The following is a 16,609-nucleotide window of genomic DNA, read 5'->3' as shown; positions in this document are numbered from 1 at the left end:
TTTTTTACTAAAATAATATAAAAAATAAAATACAAAAATTGTATATTTTAAAAAATAAAATCCAAAAATTTGAAAAATACAAACAAAAGGCCAAAATCAAGGTTATTTACTAAATTATTAAAAAAACACTAAAATAATACATTTGAAACATTATGTACTAAAATAATACAAAAAATAAAATAGGAAAATAGTATATTTTATAAAATAAAATCCAAAAATATAAAAAATATAAACAAATGGCCAAAATCAGGGTTATATACTAAATTATTAAAAAACACTAAAATAATACATTTGAAACATTATGTACTAAAATAATATAAAAAAATAAAATACGAAAATAGTATATTTTAAAAATAAAATCCGAAAATAAAAAAATACCAACAAAGTGCCAAAATCAAGGTTCCTTACTAAATTATTAAAAAAACACTAAAATAATACATTTGAAACTATATGTACTAAAATAATATAAAAAAATAAAATACGAAAATAATATATTTTAAAAAATAAAATCCGAAAATAAAAAAATATCAACAAAAAGTGTCAAAATCAAGGTTATTTATTAAATTAATATAAAAAACACTTAAATAATACATTTGAAACATTATGTACTAAAATAATATAAAAAATACAATAAAAATAATATATTTTAAAAAATGAAATTCGAAAATAAAAAAATACCAACAAAGTGCCAAAATCAGAGTTATTTATTAAATTAATAAAAAAAACATTTAAATAATGCATTACAACATTATGTACTAAAATAATATAAAAAATAAAATAAGAAAATAATATATTTTAAAAAATAAAATCTGAAAATAAAAAAAAAATACCAACAAAGGGCCAAAGTCACCGAATAAAAAAAATAAGAATATTGCAACATAACCCCTCCTTATTTTCCCATCTTTTTTATTTCCTAAAGAATTTAATTACATATTATAATATATTTAAAAATAATATTGAAAAACTTATCATGTTTTTTTAATTATTATTGCATCACTCATATTATTATTATTAAAAAATTAATTTAAAATATATTGAACTACATGCTGGGTATATTATATATATTATATTTTAAACAAAAATATTTTACTTATTATCATTTTAAAATAATAATAATAATATTTGTATATGAGTTGGATATATTTATTTTTTAATGTAGTATAGCAAAAAATATGTTGTCGAAAAAACTATTTGGTATTTTTTTTGTAATTAAAAGCAATATATAAAATTTAGTTATTCTAATCAATATTTAAAATCTATCGAATATTAAAATTAATAACCGAAATTTATTTTGAAATTGCAGGCATCGCAATGGCTTCATTGATTAGGGAAGATCCTCACATATCTGATACAGTTAATAATATGGTAATATATTGTTATTTGTTAATCACAGGTTCAATTAAAAAAATATCTACGTAATTTAAGGAAATAAATTATGTTATTATAGCTATTTTCTGTAATTTTACATTGTCAGGGCCCGTACCACGCATTAAGGGGCCGGGTGAATGGTTTAGGATATTCACCGGATGCACAACTGATGCCCTACTTAGAGATAGCTGGATTTGGGTCAGCAGCATTGACCTGGACATTCGATTTGCAGTACAATTTAATATCCGCATTGGTCGAGCGATGGCGCCCAGAGACTCACACTTTTCATTTGCCGTGTGGGGAGTACACTGTCACTCTGGAGGATGTTGCATTGCACTTTGGGCTCCCAATTGACGGGAGTGTCGTAACGGGCGTAAGTGCGATAGCTGAGCCAGATGCACTTTGTTATAGCCTACTAGGAGCCTCGCCCGGCGATGATGAGTCTAATTTTTCAGATTTGAAATTTACATGGTTGAAAGCCAAATTTGAACATTTATCAATTAATGCCACTGAAGAAGAGTTGATATGCGCAGCTCGAGCATACATTATGCATATTATAGAGGGTGTGCTGATGCCCAATGCGAACAACAAAAGAGTTCATCTCCAATATTTACCTCTATTAGCTGATTTGCGTAATGTTCGCTCGTATAGTTGGGGTTCCGTAGTTCTGGCTATATTGTATCGTGAGCTTTGTCAGATGACAAAGCCTGATACCATAGATATAGGCAGATGCCTTGTATTGTTACAGTCATGGGCTCTTTATCGGATGTCATTCTTGGCATTGGTTAGTCACCAACCATATGTATTTCCACTAGTTAACAGGTGATAAAATATTACTTGTTATTAATTGACAATTTCTTTATAATGGTACTATTCTAATGATACTATATTTACTTGAAAATTATTTTCATAGATGGAGTATTTATCCGGGTATCGGGAGGTCGTACACTATCCCGATATATCGTCTGATGATTGAACAACATGCCAGAGAAGGGGTAAGCTATTCCAATATTCGTGACATGTAATTACTTTGTATATCTTACTCGAATCGTGTTAAATTTTAACCATGGTATTTGTAACACCCCTTACTCGAGTCTGAGGCTGGGACTGGGCACGAGACATTATTTGACTTAACCATATGCATACAATCATTTCTGAGTTATGAAAACTAGGTCAAACTTAAAACTTTTCTCTTTTAATCTAAAAGTTTTCAATATGGACCTATGAGACCCAAATCACATTTTGAAAATAACCCGAGATTAATCCCAACAACTTTAAAAACTTTGAAAAATGCCACTTGAAGCAGGGCACACGCCTGTGTGGATGGGCAACACGTCCGTGTGGCCATTATGACATGGACGTGCTAAAGGCCCGTGTGGTTCACATGGCCTAAGCACAAAAGGACACACCCGAGCCCTAAGCCCTGTGAATTAAATTCCAAATTTGAACCTACAAGGGTTTTCACACAGCCTGACACATGCCCGTGTCTCTCACACGGCTAAGACATGCCCGTGTCCTAGCCCGTGTCTAAAATCTTTACATTCTGTTTCTGATGTCAGAAACAATTTAAGGGCACACGGCTAAGGCACACGCCCATAGACACGGCTGAGACACACGACCGTGTCCCTGCCCGTGTGTTTACTACCATGCATACTAGATTGCAATTTCGAGGTGCACGAGACACACGGTCGAACAAACACCTATGGGACCAACCGTGTGTCACACACGGCCTAGACTCATGCCTGTGTGTCTACCCGTGTGGACGATATAGGGCTATCTACCGAGCCCCTTGCCACCCTGAAACACAATCTATCATACCCAAGTCTATCACAACATGATTTCTCAACCAAGCAACAATAACTAAGGCCTATATACATTTCATACATATACGACCATGCCAACAATTTTCATATTCATGAAAGACTTTCTGGCATTCATAAAACAACTTTCAATATCAGCCATTATCCATGGCCTTATACAAAATGAGCCAAGTACTAAATTAAGCCAACACATTTGGCCCCAAAACAATGTGACACTTTAACAAAATCAAATGATCCTGTACATGTCATAATCAAAATAAAGGAACTAACTATACCAAGTGCTTCAAAATTATAGTGTGACTAACTTCTCCGACGTAGGCGATGATCCACGAGCTACTTTGGCGGCACTATAAGAAAATGGAAAGGAAATGGGGTAAGCATAAAGCTTAGTAAGTTGCATGAAAATAAACGTCAACTAATTATCATAGAACAATATGCTCATAACCTTTCATAGCTTGTTCATGAATACCATAAGTAGATATAAGCACAACTTACTCATCACCATCCAATACAATTCGTATGGCATATATCGAGCCCATATCTCATACATTTCAAATAGGTACCTGTACCACTCACCACATGGTCATAACTTTTCTCATTTTGATATAAATCATAAATCTTTCGTTGAACCATTTAGAATACTACCGGATACACAATAGCCCCAAACATGTAATAAAATACCAACGCCATGTCCCAGACATGGTCTTACACTGACTAGCACATTAAATTCGATGCCGTGTCCCAAATAGATCTTACACTGACTTTTATATATCGAGGCTGATGCCATGTCCTAGATAGGTCTTACACTAGCTCTCATCTATCGGTGTTGTTTTCATGTCCCAAATAGGTCTTACACTGACACACAACAAGCTGGCGCCATGTCCCAGACAGGTCTTACACTAACTTGTATATCACGAGGCCGATGCATGTCCCAGACATGTCTTACCCTGGCACTCATGATGTGGCCGATGCATGTCCCAGACATGTCTTACACTGGCTCACATACCACCCAATGTCATGGTATGAATATCCAAGTCTATTCCAAATGTTTAACCGGAAATCTTTACTACATTAATTTCTCAACATGTATTCTCATATTCACAACCATAACAATTTTTGCAATATTAATTCAATCATACATCATAACATTATAGTTGCATTATTAACATACAACTTACCTCGGATTATAAAATGTAGGCGACTAGATGATTTAATCTACTTGTTTGGATTTTCCCCGGTCTAGGTTCGGATTTAGTATTTCTTGATCTAAAACAATAAAAATTCACAAATTTAACCATTTTATCTATCTAGGTACTCAACAATTTATAATTGGGCAAAATAACTATTTTGCCCCTAGACCCGAAAATCGATTTTTATCACATTTTCTCATTAATCAAGCCTAGCTGAATACCTTTTATAATAGGAGCAGCCACAATTCTCATTGTTTCATACATTTATTACCTATTTTATAACTTATGCAAAATGATCCTTAGTTAGGGTTTTCATGAAAACTACTTCACAAAAGTTGTTTATTTCATAACCATGATTCATTTTCTTCCATAAAATTTTAGAAAGCAACATGAACACTCTAATGGTAAAATTATAAACTTTTAACCATTTTGCAAAATAATCCCCTCATTTGAAAGCTCATGCTACAAGGGTTCTAAAAGTACAAAAATCATCAAGAAAGATAATCAAAATCACTTACTTGTGAGGGTTACAAGTTGCTGAAAATTTCAAGCTTTCAAACCTCTATTTTGCTAGTGTTTTTCGGTGGAGAAGAAGATGAAAAAGGGATGATATTATCTTTTATTTTATTTTATTTTCTTTTTGGCCAAATAAGTCACTAAACTTCACCTAACATTTGACTATTCTAATTTCCTTGTCTAATGGCTGGCCAAGCACCATCCTAGGGTCTATTTACACTTTAAATACCCCTATTTTATAATCCATGGCCATTTAACACTATTTTCTAGCAAATCACAACTTTTTTCCTTTATGCGATTTAGTCCTTTTTAGCAATTAAACTCACAAACGCTAAAATTACTTCACAAATTTTTTCATACACTGACATAATCATGCTATAACACCAAAATAATAATTAAATAATTTTTCTAAATTCGGATTTGTGGTCTCAAAACCACTATTCAGACTAAGCCCAAATTTAGACTGTAAATCTTGCCGGTGAATAGATTCGAATATTGATCTCTCATGGTCTCCTCAGGTTCCCATGTGGCTTCTTCGACTCCATGTCTATGCCACAAAACTTTCACAAGTGTCATACTTTTATTCCTTAATTGTTTGACCTCTCGAGCCAAAATCTTAACCAGCTCTTCGTCATAAGTCATATCCGGCTGAATCTCAACTTCAGTTGTCGCGATCACATGCGAAGGATCTAATCTATATTGATGTAACATGGACACATGAAATACATCGTAAATCTTTTCCAACTCTGAGGAAAAAGCCAATTAGTAGGCAACAGGCCCTACTCTCTCGGTAATCTCATAAGGTCCTATGAAACGAGGACTCAGCTTGCCCTTTCTACTGAATCTGAAGACTTTCCTCTATAGAGATACTTTCAAAAACACCTTATCACCGACTTGAAACTCAATTTCCTTTCGTTTCAAATCTGCGTAGGATTTCTGTCAATCCGAAGCAGCTCTCAAGCAATCACGAATCACTTTAACCTTCTCTTTGGTCTCTTTGACTAAATCGACCTTGTGGATCTGACTCTCTCTAAGTTCTGTCCAATATAAGGGCGTTCAACACTTGCATCCATACAAAGCCTCATAAGGCGCCATTTTCAAACTCGACTGATAGCTATTGTTGTAGGCGAATTCAACTAGCGGTAAATACCTTTCCCAATTACCTTGAAACTCGAAGACACAACACCGTAACATGTCTTTCAGAACCTGAATTACTCTTTCCAACTGACCGTTAGTTTGCGGGTGAAAAGTGGTGCTAAAATTTAATTTTGTCCCTAATGCCTCTTGTAACTTCTTCCAAAATCGTGAGGTAAATCTCGGATCTCTATCCCAAATAATTGACAAGGCCACTCCATGAAGTCTCACGATCTCAGAAACATATAGATTGGCCAATTTCTCAAGGGAGTAGTCGGTACGCACCGGTATAAAATATGCCGACTGTGTAAGCCTATCAACACCCACCCAAATGGAATCCTTTTTCCTTGGCGTCAACGGCAATCCTGATACAAAATCCATAGTTACACGGTCCCATTTCCATTTGGGAAACATTACGGGTCGAAGCAAACTCGAAGGTACTTGGTGTTCAGTCTTCACTTGCTGACAAACTAGACACTTAGAAACAAACTCAGAAATGTCTCTTTTCATCCCCGACCATGAGTACATTTTCTTCAAGTCGTTATACATTTTCACGCTACCGGGATGGATAGACAAGCAACCACTATGTGCCTCTCGTAAAATCTTCCGTATGAGCTTATTATCCTTGGGCACAAAAATTCTGTCTCGATCCAGCATACAACCGTCGATACCAATACGAAATTCTGATTCATTTCCCATTTCACACTGAGCCATCTTAGCTTGCAAATCCTTATCACCTTTCTGAACCTCACAAACCTCTTGAAGGAACATTGGTTTAGCTCTCATCTCAGCTAGAATCGAACCATCATCAGTCACAGTCAATTAAGTATTCATAGCCCTCAAGGCGAACAATGATTTCCTACTCAATGCATCAGCGGCTACATTCGCCTTCCCGGGGTGGTAGTCGATCACCAACTCGTAATCTTTTATCAACTCCAACCATCTTTGTTGCCGTAGATTCAAGTCCTTTTAAGTTATCAAATACTTAAACTCTTATGGTCAGTAAATACTAGACATCTCTCCCATACAATTGGTGTCTCCAAATTTTCAATGCGAACACGATAGTGACCAACTCTAAATCGTGCGTCGGGTAATTTTTCTCATGTGGCTTCAGTTGTCTCGAAGCGTAAGCTATGAACTTACCTTCTTGCATGAGTACGCACCTCAATCCATTCAAGGAGGCGTCAATATATACCACAAACTCCTTTCCCAATTCCGGTTGCACTAAAACTGGAGCTTCAGTTAATAAAGCCTTTAGCTTTTCAAAACTCTCTTGGCACTTTTCTATCCATTCAAACTTGGCATCTTTCTCTAACAACCTTGTCATCGAAGTAGCTATCATCAAGAATCCATTTACTATTCTTCTGTAGTACCTTGCCAAACCCAGAAAGCTTCGTATCTTTGACACACTCCTCGGTAGTTTCTACTCAACAGTAGTCGAGATCTTACTCGGGTCAACTCTGATCTCGACAAAATGTGTTTTAAGAATCCTACCTCTTGGAGCCAAAACTCACTTTTGTTAAACTTAGCATACAACTGCTTCTCTCTCAAAGTTTGCAAAATCGTTCTCAAATGTTCCGTGTGTTCACTCACATCTCAAGAATAAATCAATATATCATCAATAAAGACCACCACGAACTTATCCAAATATAGTTGAAAAATATGGTTTATCAAATCTATAAATACTGTAGGGGCATTTGTTAAACTGAAGGGCATGACAAGGAACTCGTAATGCCCATACGTCGTCCTAAATGCGATTTTCGATACATCTTGCTCTTTTACTCTAAGCTGGTAATAATCGGACCTCAAGTCTATCTTGGAAAACACGGTGGCTCCTTTCAATTGGTCAAACAAATCGTTGATCCTTGGCAAGGGATACTTGTTCTTCACTGTCACCTTGTTGAGCTATCTGTAGTCTATACATAACCTCATCAACCCATCTTTATTTTTCACAAAGAGTACTATAGCACCCCACGGAGAATAGCTTGGTCTTGCAAAACCCTTATCCGTTAGTTCTTGTAGCTATACTTTCAACTCCTTTAATTCTGTCGGAGCCATCCTATATGGAAAAATCGAGATAGGTGTCGTACCAAGAACTAACTCAATTCCAAATTCAACTTCTCTCACTGGGGCCAGTCCTGGTAATCCCTCTGGAGATACATCTGTGAACTCATAAACCACTGGTTTTGACTCGATCTTCAGTTTAGATACTTGAGTATTTAATTCAAAAGCAAGATAAGCTTCATATCCTTTTCTCAAATATCTCACTGCCGACATGGACGATATCACCATAGGCAAGCTATCCGTTCTACCCGATTCAACAGGAAGAACATCCTCGCTTTCACACTTTAACTCAATAACTTTTCTCCCACAGTCCACTACAACACTAGAAGAAGTCAACCAATCCATCCCAAGGATTACATCAAATTCATTAAATGGCAATAACATCAAGTTTGCTGGAAAATAATGACCTCTAATTGTCAAAGGACAATTTCTACTCACTTGGTCAACTAACACATGTCTGCCTAAAGGGTTGGACACTTTCACCACAAATTAAGTGGACTCGACTAGCATGTTTATACGGGGTATCAATTTCGTACAAATATAAGAGTGGGTAGACCCCAGATCAATTAAAGTAACAACAGATATATCATTGATAGAAAAGGTACTCGTAATCACATCAGGAGACTCTGCCTCTTCACGTGCACATATAGCATAAGTCCTTGCAGGTGCTCTGCCTCAAACAGCAGCATCTCTAGGCGCACCTCTACTGCTAGCCCCACTTTCAGGGTTCTTATGTGGTTTGCCCCTTGAATGAGCGTTACCCGATCTCATACTTTGATCCTTATCTTTCTCGACCATTTTAGGACAGCTAAGAATAAAATGGCCCAACAACCCACATTTAAAACAGCCCCTTTCAGTACCTCGTCACTCGCCAAAATGACATCTACCACACTTTGAACATTCTGGTATATTAGGGTGAGCACTACCAACACTCGCAATAGATGTGGTTTGGGCTTTTATCACTGCATACTGCTTATTCTTGTTCTTGCTCGAGAATCCCACAGACGCGTTTGATCGAGTAGGAAACTCTTTCGATCTCTTGGATAAAATTTGATGTGATTTCCCCATCTGTCTTTTATTTGAGTCACAAGACTCGATGTCAGCTTTTCTCTCTTATTTGGCTAACTCTTCGGCCTTGCAAGCTCTTTCAACGAGCAACACAAATTCCCTTAGCTCCAAGATGCCAACTAATAAGCGGATGTCTTCGTTCAGACCATCTTCAAATCTCTTACACATGATGGCTTCTATGGATACGCACTCCCGCGCATATTTGCTGAGTCTCATAAACTTACGCTCATACTCCGTCATTGTCATGCGGCCCTGTTTTAGTTCGAGGAACTCTTTCCTTTTTTGATCGATGAACCTATGACTAATGTGCTTTTTTCGAAACTTTTCCTGGAAGAATCCCCAAGTTACTCGCTCTCTCGGTACAACTGACACGAGAGTGTTCCACCATTGGTAGGTCGAATCTCGTAGGAGTGACACTACACATTTTGTACACTCCTCGAGTGTACATTATAGCTCATCAAATACCTTAATGGTATTTTCCAAACAAAACTCTACTCTCTCCGGGTCATCATCAATATTTGTTCGAAATTCCTCAGCCCCATGCTTTCTAATTCTATCCACTGGAGGTTTCTCTTTTCTAACCATTTCTGCTCCTTGAGGAGCTATATGAAAGGGTTAAGGAATTGGGGGAGGTGGAAGAGGTGGAGTATTCAGATTCGCATGAATAAACTCCGAATACCATGCATCCATCATGTGAAGGTAAGCTTCTCTAGCCCCTCCGCCCTAATTCATTGTCACGAGCTCACTATCGACTGGCGTGGTCCCTTCGGCAAGAGCTGGCACATTACTTTCCACGTCATCTGCCGTAGGCACGTCAGGATCCATTTATGATAAACCATAATTTATACATATTTATATCTCATGCTTAGTGCAATTATGGATGGTTTCTCCTTAGAATTGGTGAATTCGATGCTCCTAATCCTTTAATTTCATGTTTTATACTTAGGTGAGCGTAAGAGAGTAAAAAGGGCGAGAAACAAGCCGAAAACAGAGAAAATAGACCCACGTGAGAAATCAACACGGCCTAGACTTCCTCACACGGGCATGTCACACGACCCTGTCCTTTTGGTAAGATCGAAACACGATTTACACGAGTAGATCACAGGCCCGTGCCCATTTAATAGCTTTGACCACGGCCTTAAGTAATCGCACACGAGAGTGTCACACTGGCGTGTACCTGTCGAGCCTAAGTTTAGTCCAATTCGGAAAAGGTCAATTTTGGGAGCTCTTAGGCATTTTAAAGCCTATTTAAACACCTGAGGAGGCACTTAAAAGGAGAAGGCAGATTAGGAAGCAAGGATTTACTCAAGGAAAGCCGATTGGTCCATCTCAGAAGCCAGATTCATCATCAAGACTGAAGATCTCCCTTCAAGTTCCTTCAGGAGTTTTGGGTTTTCTTATGTTTTGTTATCTTTATGCTTTTGAGATGTTTTCCTTCATAAGTATGAACTAAACCCCCTAAATACCTAAGGGGAATGAAACTTAAGACGGATCTTGTTATTATTATCTGAATTGTATGATAACTATTTGACTTGTTCATAATTATGTGTTCTTAATTCTTGCTTTGATATTCCAGGATATTGATTCAAGTTAAGCTCTTATTCAGAGGAGGAATAGACCCTGTCTAAGAGTAAATTTGTTATAATTAAGCGGAGTAAATTCCAGGAGTTATTTTGCCGGATTAGGGTGAAACCTAATAAGGGAATCCATAGAACGGGTTAATGCAATTCTAGGGCGTTAATTAGAAAGAGATTTCAATTATTTAACATAGGGTTAGACGTTATTAGTCTCGAGAGAGATAATAATATAACTTAGGGATTTCTACGGATCAAGTCAAATGAATAAATCGTCTGTTTCAGAGTCAAATAATAAGTGAAGTCTAGGTGGATTTTTCTTTAGGTATTGTCTCAATCAATCGAATTTTCCCAAAAGTATTTTCCTACGTTTTCTTTTTGTGCATTCTTAGTTAGTAATTAGTTTAGATAACCAAACCTCTTAATTTTTAGGCTAGATAATAAAAAGGAAGTAAATACTAGTACTCGTAGTTCCTTTGGGTTCGACAATTCGGTCTTGCTGAACTATACTACTGTTTGGTAGGTACACTTGCCTTAATCGTGATAATAAGTTAGTCTCAAGAACGATTCATTTATAAATCTTTAAAACCTATTACGAATATCACGAATCAAGTTTTTGGCACCGTTGTTAGGGAACTAGGATATTAGGAACACTCGACTTTTATTACTTTAGCCATTTTACTTTTATTGCAATTTAAATTTTTATTTTCTTTCCTAATTCTTCATTTATTTTCTTCTGACAGGTTTTTCTAGTTTATGACCAGAAAAAACCCGTCAGGACCACTACTTTTTAATGGTGAGGTCGACCGCACAGTTCGTAGAAACAAACGAGAAATAAGGTGAAACTTAAGATACAAAAAGGAAGAGCAAGAGGACGATACTTCAACCACAACCGAGGAGATAGCTGAAAACCAAGAAAATTCGCTACCTCCTGCGATTGCTGCTGATCCAGTAAATCAGAATCCTGCTCCACGCACTATGTATGATTATGCTAAACCTAATTTAACAGAAACAGAGTCAAGTATAGTTAGACCTACTATTGCTACAAATAATTTTGAAATGAAACCTAACACAATTCAAATGATACAACAGTTTGTTCAGTTTGATAGTTTGTAGGACGAGGATCCCAATGCTCATTTGGCAAATTTCCTAGAATTTTGCGATACATTTAAAATTAATAGCGTTATTGTTGACGTCATTCGCCTTCGGTTGTTTCCCTTTTCGTTAAAGAATAAGGCTAAACAATGGTTGAACTCGTTACCATGAGGGTCAATCAGTACTTGGGAACAAATGATCGAAAAGATTTTATTAAAATATTTTCTACCGGCTAAAACAACCAAATTACGTAATGATATCTCTTCTTTTGTGCACATGGATTTAGAAACACTCTACGATGCATGGGAGAGATACAAGGACCTTTTGCGAAGATGCCCACACCATAGGTTACCACTCTGGCTACAGGTTCGAACATTTCACAACGGCCTGAATCCTTCGACTTGGCAGATGATTGACACAGCCACTGGTGGAACTATCAATAATAAGACACCTGAGGTGACTGACAAATTTATTGAGGAGATGTCACTAGATAACTATCAGTGGCAAGTTATGAGGACAAAGCCGACGAAGGAAGCCAGTGTTTTCAACCTCGATGGAGTTACTATGCTATCTAACCAAGTAGAACTCTTAAATAAAAAGATTGACAATTTGTGTGGTTCTACTCAGCTACATCCAGTGATGAGGTGCGATTCGAATGGAGGAGGAGTATGCACAGAATATCAACTCTTCAACCCTAGTATCAAGGAGGAACAAGTCCAATATATGGGTAACAATAACTCTAGACCCCAAAATAACCCGTATAATAACACTTATAATACAGGTTGGAGGAACCATCCCAATTTCTCATGAGGTGGTCAAGGAAATCAAAGGCCACAACATCCTCCGGGTTTTCAACAACCACCTTACCAGCAAGAAAAGAAGCCGAAACTTGAGGAGATGTTAACAAAATTCATCTTAGTGTCAGAAACTCGTTTCCAGAATACCGAGATAGCCTTTAAGAATCAACAAGCGTCAATCCAAGGGCTCGAAACTCAGATAGGCCAACTCGCCAAACTAATTTCTGAATGACCATAAGGTAGTTTGTCGAGTAACACTGAATCTAACACAATGGAGCAAATCAATGCAATTACCATTCAATATGCGAAAGGGTTAGTTGCACCAAAACCAGAATCGAAGCAAGAAACTGTGGTAAGTAAAGGTAAGGGTGAGGTAGACCACAATGACCAGAAACTGGTAAGTAAAGAATACAAACCTCGTGTGCCATACTCCAATACGACAAGGAAAGACCGATCAGACGAACAATTTGGTAAATTCCTTAAACTTTTAAAGAAACTACATATTAACTTACCGTTTATTGAAGCCCTTTCGCAGATGCCAAACGTAGTCAAATTCTTAAAGGAGCTTTTAACAAATAAAAGAAAGACGGATGAGGTGTCGCATGTGGAATTGAATACAGTTTGCTCAACCATATTATAGAATAAGCTACCCAACAAATTGAAAGATCTAGAGAGTTTTACGATTCATTGTTTAATTGGTAGTTTAGATGTTCATAATGCATTGGCTGACTTAGGGGCAATCATTAATGTTATGCCTTATAAAATGTTTAAACAGCTAGGTCTTGGGAAACCCAAACAAACTAGGATGAGCATTCAATTGGCTAACAAAACCATTAGATTTCCTAGGGGTATCATTGAAGATGTTCTTGTTAAGATCGATAAATTTATATACCCAGTAGACTTTGTTGTTCTAGACATGAAAGAGGATAGTAACGCACCTTTAATTTTAGGACGACCTTTTTTAGCGACTGCTAGAACCATTATTGATGTTGGCATAGGTGAACTCACACTTCGTGTGAGAGACGAAACAATCACCCTTCAAGCTCGTAATTGGAGTAATACATCGAAAATTGAATATGGTTGTATAAATCACTCTACTAGTATTGATCATGTGGTGAAACCTTCTGTGCAGGAAACAGTTACGAAGAACGCATATAAGCCATGGACAACAACAAATGACCTATCTATGAAGAACGAAGGTTACAAATTGAGGAGCTAGATGAATGGCGGACACAAAAACCGAAAACACCTGATAAACCTAAACTAAGCCAAGACGAGCTCAATACCTCACCAAATCAACTTAAGGTTGGAGACAAAGTACTACTAGATGCAGCAGATCCTCGCATTGCTACTCCTGAACCTAATGAAGAAATTCTTCTTACGGTACTCAGTATTTTCCCATATGGTACAGTCGAGGTAATTCATCCCAAAGTCGGCACATTTAAGGTAAACAACACCCATCTTAAACCTTATGTTGATAAAGTTGATAGCAGGGATGGGGAGTGTAAACTTCTCGCACCACTTTAACCATGCAGAAGAGAGGTAAGTCTAGCTTAGACTATAAATAAGTGCTTCTCGAGAAGCAACCCAAGCACTAACAGTGTTAAATTCTTTAAATTTTTGTTTTTAACATCTATCATACTAACCAAATCATGGAAAGCAGGCTTACTAAAGCCCACACGGCCAGGCACACAGGCGTGCATTAGGCCGTGTGAAAATAAGGCAAGATTTTACCCCAACACGGGGTGCGATAAGTTGCCACGGTCGTACGATATGGCCGTGGGCAAAATTTCCAAAACAACACGGGCGTGAGACACTCCCGTGCGTTGAAACCGTGGTTGAAACTGAGAATGTAACATGGGCGTGCGACACGCCCGTGCCATACATCCGTGCCATACACCCATGGACTATACTGTCAAAACCAACACGGGCGTGGACCTATGTACACGGGCGTGGGAGAAGCGAACGAACAAGACACGAGCGTGCCACACAACTGTGTGCACCTACATGCCCAAAGAACACGGGCGTGGGCCAAATGTCAGACGCGCCCAAATTCAAAATTCAGGAAACATACGGGCAAAAATTAAGACAGACGGGCGTGTCCCACGACTGTGTGCCCCAAAATCTATATAAACCCCTCACTATTCATCATCTCCCTCCCCAAAAAAACCCTAACCCTAGCCGCTGCAACTTCACACACCCTACCCCCCACGCCTGTGCGCCGCCTACAACACCGATTCTGACCCCCAAGCTCATTCCTTTTGCTTTTATTTACTCTTTTCTCTCTATTTTCTTTAAATATGTTGCTTATTTCATGATTTTTCTGTTATTGAACTATTTTGAATGAATATTCATAGTTAGAATATCAAAATACTCATGCTTGTTTTATAAAAAATTTTTCATTTTAGTTACTATATTATGCTATACTCTTTCATTTTTCCTTATTTGCATGAAATCAATGCTTATCCACATGCATTCATTCATTATTCCCATAATCCTATAACTAGATATATTTAGTTGTTTTAGTTTGTATCATCTAGTACGTACATCTCATGAAATATTCATATTTAGTCTTGATTTTCCATACTATTGTTGGGGCATATTGGTTGAACTTCGATTTTTCAATGCAGGTACAATGCCATCTTTACGTGGTAAGAAGACCGCTGAAGAATAGGAAAGGAGCAGCGTCATCCTCGGGTCCTACCACGGGGATTAGGCACCCGTTCTTCCAGGTTCTCTTGAGACCCCAAGAGAAATTATATCAGATTTTACGAGCCCGACCCCTAGGTGTGGGCCGCTGCATTGATTGGGCCGCACTAGAACCGATTCATTTGGCTGACGTGGTCTGAGCCCTCCTGTCGACTGACCCGTGAGGGGCTCTTCTTTGATATCATCGAGCCAACGTATCTCAAGTTTACATTGGAGCTCTGCTCGACGTTCCATCTTCAGACTGTCATGACCAACTTCGACGATCCTGGAACGGTCCAGCTCCGCCTTGGTGGTCTAGTATGCCATTTGAGCGTACCCGAGTTCAGGATTGCATTAGGGCTATACACGGAGGAGTTCATGGAAGACAATGAACTCAACACCCTCCACCGCCACATCCACTACTCCCCCTCAAAATGTTGGAGGGACCTCATCCATGCCTCGACCACCTACGATCCTAGCCGCTCCAAGGCATCGCCTCTCCCTCTATCTTTGATGTACCTACACGCCATTTTAGCTCACAGTCTGATAGGGAGATGAGAGACCACCGGCGTCGTCACCACCCACGACGCTTATTTCTTATGGAGTATGGCGAATGGGCACGTCATTGACCTCGCCTACTTTATTGCCCTCGCCAGTCGCCACCAGACGGAGCGGCACAGAAGAGGGGTCATCTCTATCGGGCCCTATGTGACTCGATTGGCTCAGCACTTTGGGCTCCTTAACACGGCAGCACAATCATCTTCCCTCACTCTCATCAGCCAGATGTCCCCACAAGGCATCTCGGACATACTAAGTATGAGGATGATCGAGAAACGACATGGCACATACCCTCCTCAGTACCGCCTCGCCCAGTCCATCGAGGAAGAGGACCCAGAGGACATTACTGATGATGTCCCTCCACGTCACGAGGATCCACCGACTTAGCCACCACCCCCTCTCGTCCAGTTCATGCGGTGACTTCATACGCTGACATATCTGAGCGCCTTACTCGATTCAAGCAGCGCTTTGATAACATTGATGCTACTCTATAGCAGATTTGTCAGCACTTCCACATCTCATCGCCACCCCCACCTCGCGAACCATCTAGTGATGAAGATGTTTAAAAACTTTTATTTATTATTTTATATTTTTACTTTTATTCTATTTTAAAAGTACTTTTTATTTTTCTTTAAGCTTATTTTTATTAGGTTTTATAATTATAATTTTACAATTTTTAATTTCGACTATTTCATTACGAGTAATTATGCTTCTTTATATTCCCTAAAAAGTTCCTG

The 16,609-nt window shown here is 38.1% G+C and overlaps 1 non-coding gene across 1 annotated transcript; it reads right to left on the bottom strand.

Annotated features, from left to right (window-relative positions):
* Positions 1–12,072: 12,072 nt before the first annotated feature.
* LOC121228612 (small nucleolar RNA R71) lies at positions 12,073–12,179 on the bottom strand. The gene has a single exon (XR_005926188.1). It is a non-coding gene; the product is annotated as a small nucleolar RNA R71 (small nucleolar RNA).
* Between the last annotated feature and the right edge of the window lie 4,430 nt (positions 12,180–16,609).

Source organism: Gossypium hirsutum, chromosome A04, assembly GCF_007990345.1.
Source record: "Gossypium hirsutum isolate 1008001.06 chromosome A04, Gossypium_hirsutum_v2.1, whole genome shotgun sequence".
In the NCBI taxonomy this organism is placed as follows: Eukaryota; Viridiplantae; Streptophyta; class Magnoliopsida; order Malvales; family Malvaceae; genus Gossypium; species Gossypium hirsutum.
Note: the sequence above shows the minus strand (reverse complement) of the source record. Positions and strands in the feature narration are given on the sequence as shown.